This window comes from Fringilla coelebs, assembly GCF_963513975.1.
Source record: "Fringilla coelebs genome assembly, contig: SCAFFOLD_32, whole genome shotgun sequence".
Lineage (NCBI taxonomy): Eukaryota > Metazoa > Chordata > Aves > Passeriformes > Fringillidae > Fringilla > Fringilla coelebs.
Genome location: NW_028167319.1, coordinates 621,154 through 627,754, shown reverse-complemented (window position 1 = coordinate 627,754; position 6,601 = coordinate 621,154). Strand labels below are relative to the sequence as shown.

Below are 6,601 nucleotides of genomic sequence, written 5' to 3'. Positions count from 1 at the left end.
TGGCTCAGGCCATTGCATTCCCCTAAATGAAGTCTCTATGTTACAGGAAAATTGGTTCAGTCTATGGCTATGCAAAGAAAAGTCCAGCCAAAGGCCACTCCATGATCTCTTCTCACCTAGGATTCTTTCCCATCTTCTCCTGACATCTCAGGTCCAAGGCTGTCTCTTTTCTCTTCCAGATGAAGGATTAGTGTTTCACAAAGTTTTCTTCGTCTAAGGAAGGGTTAAAGTCTTGGGCTCTGCTGCCCTCAGGATGGCTGAAATCTCACAGCAGTCTGCCCAGGACTCTCACAGCTGGACACCTTCTGTCTCCCTTCTCTTTCTCCTCTGCTGGCCATGCTGCCAGGACATGATATCAAATTTCAAGGTGGTACAGGCTCTCTCTCTCAGGGGGGAACTCTCTCTGGAGAGGCTGCCCAGGACATCTCAGTGCTTCTCCACCCCTCCATTCCTGCAGGGGCCGTGCCTGGTTCCACTCCCTTCACCCCCTTCTCTGTCCTGGGTTCCAGCCTACCTCAGCTTAGGCTGCACGGCTTCCCCTCCCCCACCCAGCATGTGGATGGGCAGGGGGGTCTGAACCCTTCACTGACCAGAAAAAAAGAGTATTCCCCTGGGAGTTCTCTGCTTTTAACCCCCTGTGTTCTCAGAGGTGTGTCCATGTCTTCCGTGGTTACACCAGGTGTCAATATTTAAATGTGAGCACTGATTGATTTGGCTATGACTTCCCAAGAACACTCACTTCCTTGTCACCCTATGACACTTGGCCTCTGGTGACTGCCCCTGCATCACTGGAGCTGAGTTCTTTCCTTCCCATGGAGATCCCCTGGGACACTGTGGGGACCGCATGGAACCAAGGGGATCATTGTGGCACCAAGGGGATCATGGTGGCACCAAGGGGATCGTTGTGGCACTGCTGGAGCCCATGGAACCAAGGGGCCATGGTGACACAGCAGGGCTTCATGGAACCCAGAGACCCTTATGGCTCTGTGAGGCCAGATGGAACCATGGAGACCATTGTGACCCTTCAGGGCCTCATGTCACCAAGGGGGCATTATGGCACCTCAGGGCCTCTTGGAAGCAAGGGACCAATGGGACACTGTGGGGCCCCATGGAACCCAGGGAACATGGAACAGGTCTGTCTGGTTTGGCCTCCCAGGGGCCACCTGACATGTCTGGCTGATGTTGAGAATTCAAGGGCTGCCTCTCATCAGCTCCTGGAGCACTGGGGCTTCCATGCTTTACTTCCTATGGAAAAGAAGTGTCCCTCTTTTCAGATGCCCATTGCCAAAATCGGTACTCTCCCTAAAATATTTCCTATAGGAAGGGTATCTCTCAGAAAAAAACCTGCCAGCTCTCGCTGGCCTTGGCCTCTGGTGGGCACCTCTCATCTGCCCCTGAAATACTGGTGCCCTGTTCCTTCATTCCTATTGAAAAGAACCAGCTTTCATTTCCAAAGACCATGGCCAAAATTGAAATTTGGCCTCCCAAATTTTGTATATCCAAGGATTCCTCCCAGACAAAAGCAGCCAGGACAGACAGGTCAGGCTGGCCCTGTCCTCTGGTGATTTTCTTAGACTATGAGCTGAATCTTTTCATTGAAAACACCTTGGGGAGAGCCCAGAGATCTCCCAAAGAGGGGTTTGTAGGCCTTGGGCGTATAACCACTACATATGGACAAAGGAGCTGTGTGCTTTGTGCTGTTGTGGTGGTTTTGCATCACAGAAGTGATGTCCTAAGAGAAGCTGATAGCAGTTTCCTTCATGTCTGGGGAAGAAACCAATCAGTAATTAGATTTGATATCTGAAAATCTATTAAACCACTAAAGAAACTGTGCATGGCTCTGTGAAGACACATTTTAAAGATGAAAAAACTGCTGGGGTTCACCCGCAAACCCCGGCAGGGGGAGGAGAAGCCATCGGCCCCCAGCCGTGCTGCTGCTGTATTCTGGCCTGGCTGCTGAGATCCTGGCCCTCCCCCAGTGCAGCCCATTCTGACACAGCCCCGGCACAGCCGCTGCAGAAACCTCCATCCAAAAACAGCTCCGGCCGCAAGGACCAAGCCTGGCCGGGGTCACAGAACCATCTGCAGGCCCTGGGTGAGATATGAACTCTGTCAGTGCTTCCATCCTCCCTCAAGTGAGAGAAAAGGACAAAGTGCAGGCACACAGAGGAGCAACATGACACCAAGGACAGTGAAGAGGAAGTTGAGTCCCAGATGGGAGGAGATGCCTTGATCTTGGGGCTGAAATCCCCCTGTAACGCTATGGCGAAGGATGTAATTGATACATCAGAACCTCTTTTTCCCTATAATGCATTGAAAAGTGTGGGCAGATGACTTGTTCAGCAAAGGCCTCCATGCTAAAATAGGCAAATATTTAAGTAGCTCTGATCCCATGAGAAGTTTGAATAGAGAAAAAGGAAAGAGTGATGAGACCCTGTGCCCTCAGGGAGAGAAGATCTCTGTTCCTAGACATGAAAATGATTTCAGAAGTAGATAAAGAGAACCTCTGCTCTTAAACAGTTCATCTTTAAATTAATACCCTGTAAGCTGACATAGTCCATAAACACAATTGTGGGAAAAGCTGTGAAAAAATCTGAGGGCCTTCACAAGTGCAGATTTTCCTGGTGGCTTCTGTTCTTGAAAACTGAGAGCCACAAGAGAACTGTCTTCTTATGGAGAAGCCTTCATAGCACAAACAAGTCTCCTCTCCCTAAGTGAACTGAAGCAAGACTATTCTAGAGGTGGTAAACTGACTGAAAATTCTAGGTTTTGTCTCTTTACATTCCCAGTAAGAAAGAAAAATTTGTAGGGAGAGGAGAAGTGTTCTGAAAGTTTTGTTCTGATTCTTATTACTCTTTCTTTTACTTACTGGTAATAAACTTTTCTTTATACCCTTTTAAAGTTTTAAGCCTACTTTGCCTTTCTCCTAATCCTATCTCACAGAAGGAAATGAGTAAGTATATTCTAGTGAGTGCACTGGTAAGTAGCCAACCCTGAACCCACCACAATAATTGATGCATTCCCCAAGAAATCTCAAACTGGTGAAACAAAACCACTACAGAAATCTTCCTGATGAACTGCATGAGAGCAGAGGGAAATCAAGGCAGAGCCATGGTTTGTCAAGAATTGCCTGATCCCAATGAGCCCCATGGTGCATTTGGAGCTGAGCCCTGGAACCTCAGGGCCTGAGAGAAGATTGCACAAACTGTCGAGGAGTCAAAGCCAGAGAAAAACCCCAAAGTCTCTCAAAATATTAATGGGTCCCATTGAGGTCCATCCCCAACACAGGCTCCTCATGGACTCCTTGGAGGAGAGAATTGCTGGCCAGGATGGCACAAAACCTTCTCAGAGACTCAAAGTAGAAAGGAAATTCCAAAGTACCTTAAAAACCTTGAGTATCTTAAAGTACGAATGAGCCCCTCTGAGTATCACTACAAAGCCTCTCCAGGGACTCGTTAAAGCAGATAACTGGGGCCATGATTGCACAAACCTTTCACAGAGTCTGTATCAAAAGGGAAACACCAAGTACCTTAAAAGAACTGAAGTACCTTGAAGCATTAATGAGCCCCACTGAGTGTTGTTACTGACAAAGCCTCTCCATGCACTAATTCCAGCAGAGGCCATGATTGCTGAAACCTCTCAGAAACTCTAAGCTGAAAAGACAAACCCAAAGTCCTTTGAAAAATGGGCAATCCCTGGGAGCATTGAGGAGCCCCCAGGGCCATTCCTGAGCAAGGCTCCCCAGGGACTCCTTCCAGCAGATCCTTGAGGCCACTGGGATGTGGGCTAGAGGGGGATGCTAAGGGCAGGACAAGGGGGTGACAGTGCCCAGCCTGGCTGGGGCTGTGCCAGGAGGCCCCAGTGCCTCAGGACAAGATGTCTCCTCACAGCCCTTGGTGGCGCAGAGCCTGCTGTGGCCCAGGGCACCAAGACTTGGCTTCTCTTTGTCCCCACCTGTCATCACTGCTTTCAGTTCTCTGCTCTGCCTGGGGCCTGGGGACACTTTCTCTGTCTTGCCCCTCAGTGGGACCCATTAAAAGTCCAAGAAACTTGGGAGTGTGATTCTGACTTGGACTTCTGGAGAGTTTTCTTCGGCTCCCTCTCAGGGACTGATGTTCAGGGCCTCAGCACAAAGCCCCAGAGGCTCATTAAAATCCTTGTGCTGGGTCTGTGCTGCTGAGCTGGGCCGGGCTCCTGGCACAGAAGCAGCTCCTGGTAACCAAGAAGAGCTTCAAAAGCACATTTCTCTTGATGAGCAGCTCCTCTCCCAGCCCAGCAGGACTGGGGCACTGCCTGCAGCCACCCTGGGCACAGCACAGAGGCACAGAGAGCTTCAATCAGTCAGGGCTGGGAAGGTGCTGAGAAGTGCCTGGGGCACAATCACTGCCAGCCCTTGGCACAGGAACCTCTGGCTGCAGGACAATGAAGCTGCAGCTCCTGGAATAATCTCCTAATGCTGGAATATCCCAATCCCTACAGACCCGGTGAGTACATTCTCTGATTATCTCTTGTGCAGAGCAGCCAGGGGTGCCCAGGGCTGTCCTGCAGAGCAGGGTCTTGCAGCCCAGGGCACTGTGCTGGGGCAGGGACTTTGCTGCCTGCCAGGGACAGCTCTCAGCCAGCCCTGGCAGCTGGTCCTAGCACTGGGGGACAGGATCTGGCTGGAAGGAGAGAGCTGGTAAGGCTTGGAAGTGTTCTCCTTGTTTGGGGAAGATGCTGCATTGTTCAGGACTGCTCCCAGGAAGACATTTAACTGCAGAACATTTCCAAGTAGATTATACAGGGAGTACAGCAACGCAAGGGCTGCATGAAAGGTGATAGCCTATTTTTTAATCTACTGTTCTGGGTTGCCTGGATGGGAAATTGCGCATAGATATTCATCTCTCAGTTAAGGCTGAGAATTTAAAAACAAGAATCTCACAGATTTGAATAACCCAGGCAGTGACAGAAGTCAGCACAGGGCCCCTCAGAGGCAGCATCAGTGTTGCTTTTCCAGCCTCCTCAGGGTTGCTCTGTCATTGCCATCAGAGCCTGCAGAGCCAGAACTGCCCCTGGGCAGTGCGAGAGCTGGGAGCATTCTGCTGAGCCCCCAGGGCTGGGCTGGGCTGTGGCAGAACTGGCAGAGCCCAGCCCTGGGCACAGGGTAGCAGCTGCTGGCAGGGACAGCTCCACGCAGCAGAGCCCTGGGCAGGCACTGGGGGAAAAGCGCCCCCAAGATGTGTTGGGGATAATAAAGTACTCTCCAAACTCAATTATTCCATGATTTTTTTTTTTACAGATACCCATGTATGGCCCCAGCAAATGTCCAACAGCAGCTCCATCAGCCACTTCCTCCTGCTGGTACTGGCAGACACATGGCAGCTGCAGCTCCTGCACTTCTGCCTCTTGCTGGGCATCTCCCTGGCTGCCCTCCTGGGCAACAGCCTCATCATCAGCACCATAGCCTGCAGCCACCACCTCAACACACCCATGTTTTTCTTCCTGCTCAACCTGGCCCTCAGTGACCTGGGCTCCATCTGCACCACTGTCCCCAAAGCCATGCACAATTCCCTCTGGGACACCAGGAACATCTCCTGTATAGGATGTGCTGCACAGCTCTTTTTTTTTTTGTTTTCTTCGTTACAACAGAATTTTGCCTCCTGACCATCATGTGCTATGACCGCTACATGTCCATCTGCAAACCCCTACGCTACGGGACCCTCCTGGGCAGCAGAGCTTGTGCCCACATGGCGGCAGCTGCCTGGGCAAGAGGCTTTCTGTACTCACTGCTGCACACGGCCAATACATTTTCCCTGCCCCTGTGCCATGGCAATGCCCTTGGGCAGTTCTTCTGTGAAATTCCCCAGATCCTCAAGCTCTCCTGCTCCAAATTCTACCTCAGGGAACTGGAGCTTCTTGGTTTTTCCATCTGTTTAGCATTTGGCATTTTATGTTCATTGTTTTCTCCTATGTGCAGATCTTCAGGGCTGTGCTGAGGATCCCCTCTGAGCAGGGACAGCACAAAGCCTTTTCCACCTGCCTCCCTCACCTGGCTGTGGTCTCCCTGTTCCTCAGCACTGCAGCATTTGCTTACCTGAAGCCCCTCTCCATGTCCTCTCCATCCCTGGATCTGGCCCTGTCAGTTCTGTACTCGGTGGTGCCTCCAGTCCTGAACCCCCTCATCTACAGCCTGAGGAACCAGGAACTCAAGGCTGCAGTGTGGAGACTGATGACTGGATGCTTTCGGAAACATTAAACTGCTGGCCAATTTCTGCAAATCACTTGTAATAAAAAGTCATCTTTGTTACTTCTAATCTGTTTCAATTAGAGGATCTTTTCCTTTGTCTTAATTTTTTCATATTGTCCACAAAGAAATACCATTATTTTGCCGTATCACATTTTGTTTCTATCCACCTTCCTGCGGTCATAGACCGTGTCAATGAGGGGCTGTGCTCTCTGTGGCTTTAGAGGAAATAAAAGATCTCCCAACAAAGTTTCCTGCAGAGAGGCCCTTTTGCTGCCTTCTCTGGAGCTGCAGCAACAATGTTTGAGTGCAGAGCTGGGGGCAGATCAGTGCTGGCCCAGCAGCTGTGCCCAGCACCAGCAGCACTTGGTGTTGCCA

At 50.7% G+C, this 6,601-nt stretch overlaps 1 pseudogene across 1 annotated transcript; it reads left to right on the top strand.

The window, feature by feature from the left end:
- Positions 1-5,301: 5,301 nt before the first annotated feature.
- On the top strand, positions 5,302-6,235 carry LOC311166032 (olfactory receptor 14I1-like; annotated as a pseudogene). The gene has a single exon. The product of its transcript is annotated as an olfactory receptor 14I1-like (transcript).
- Positions 6,236-6,601: the final 366 nt, after the last annotated feature.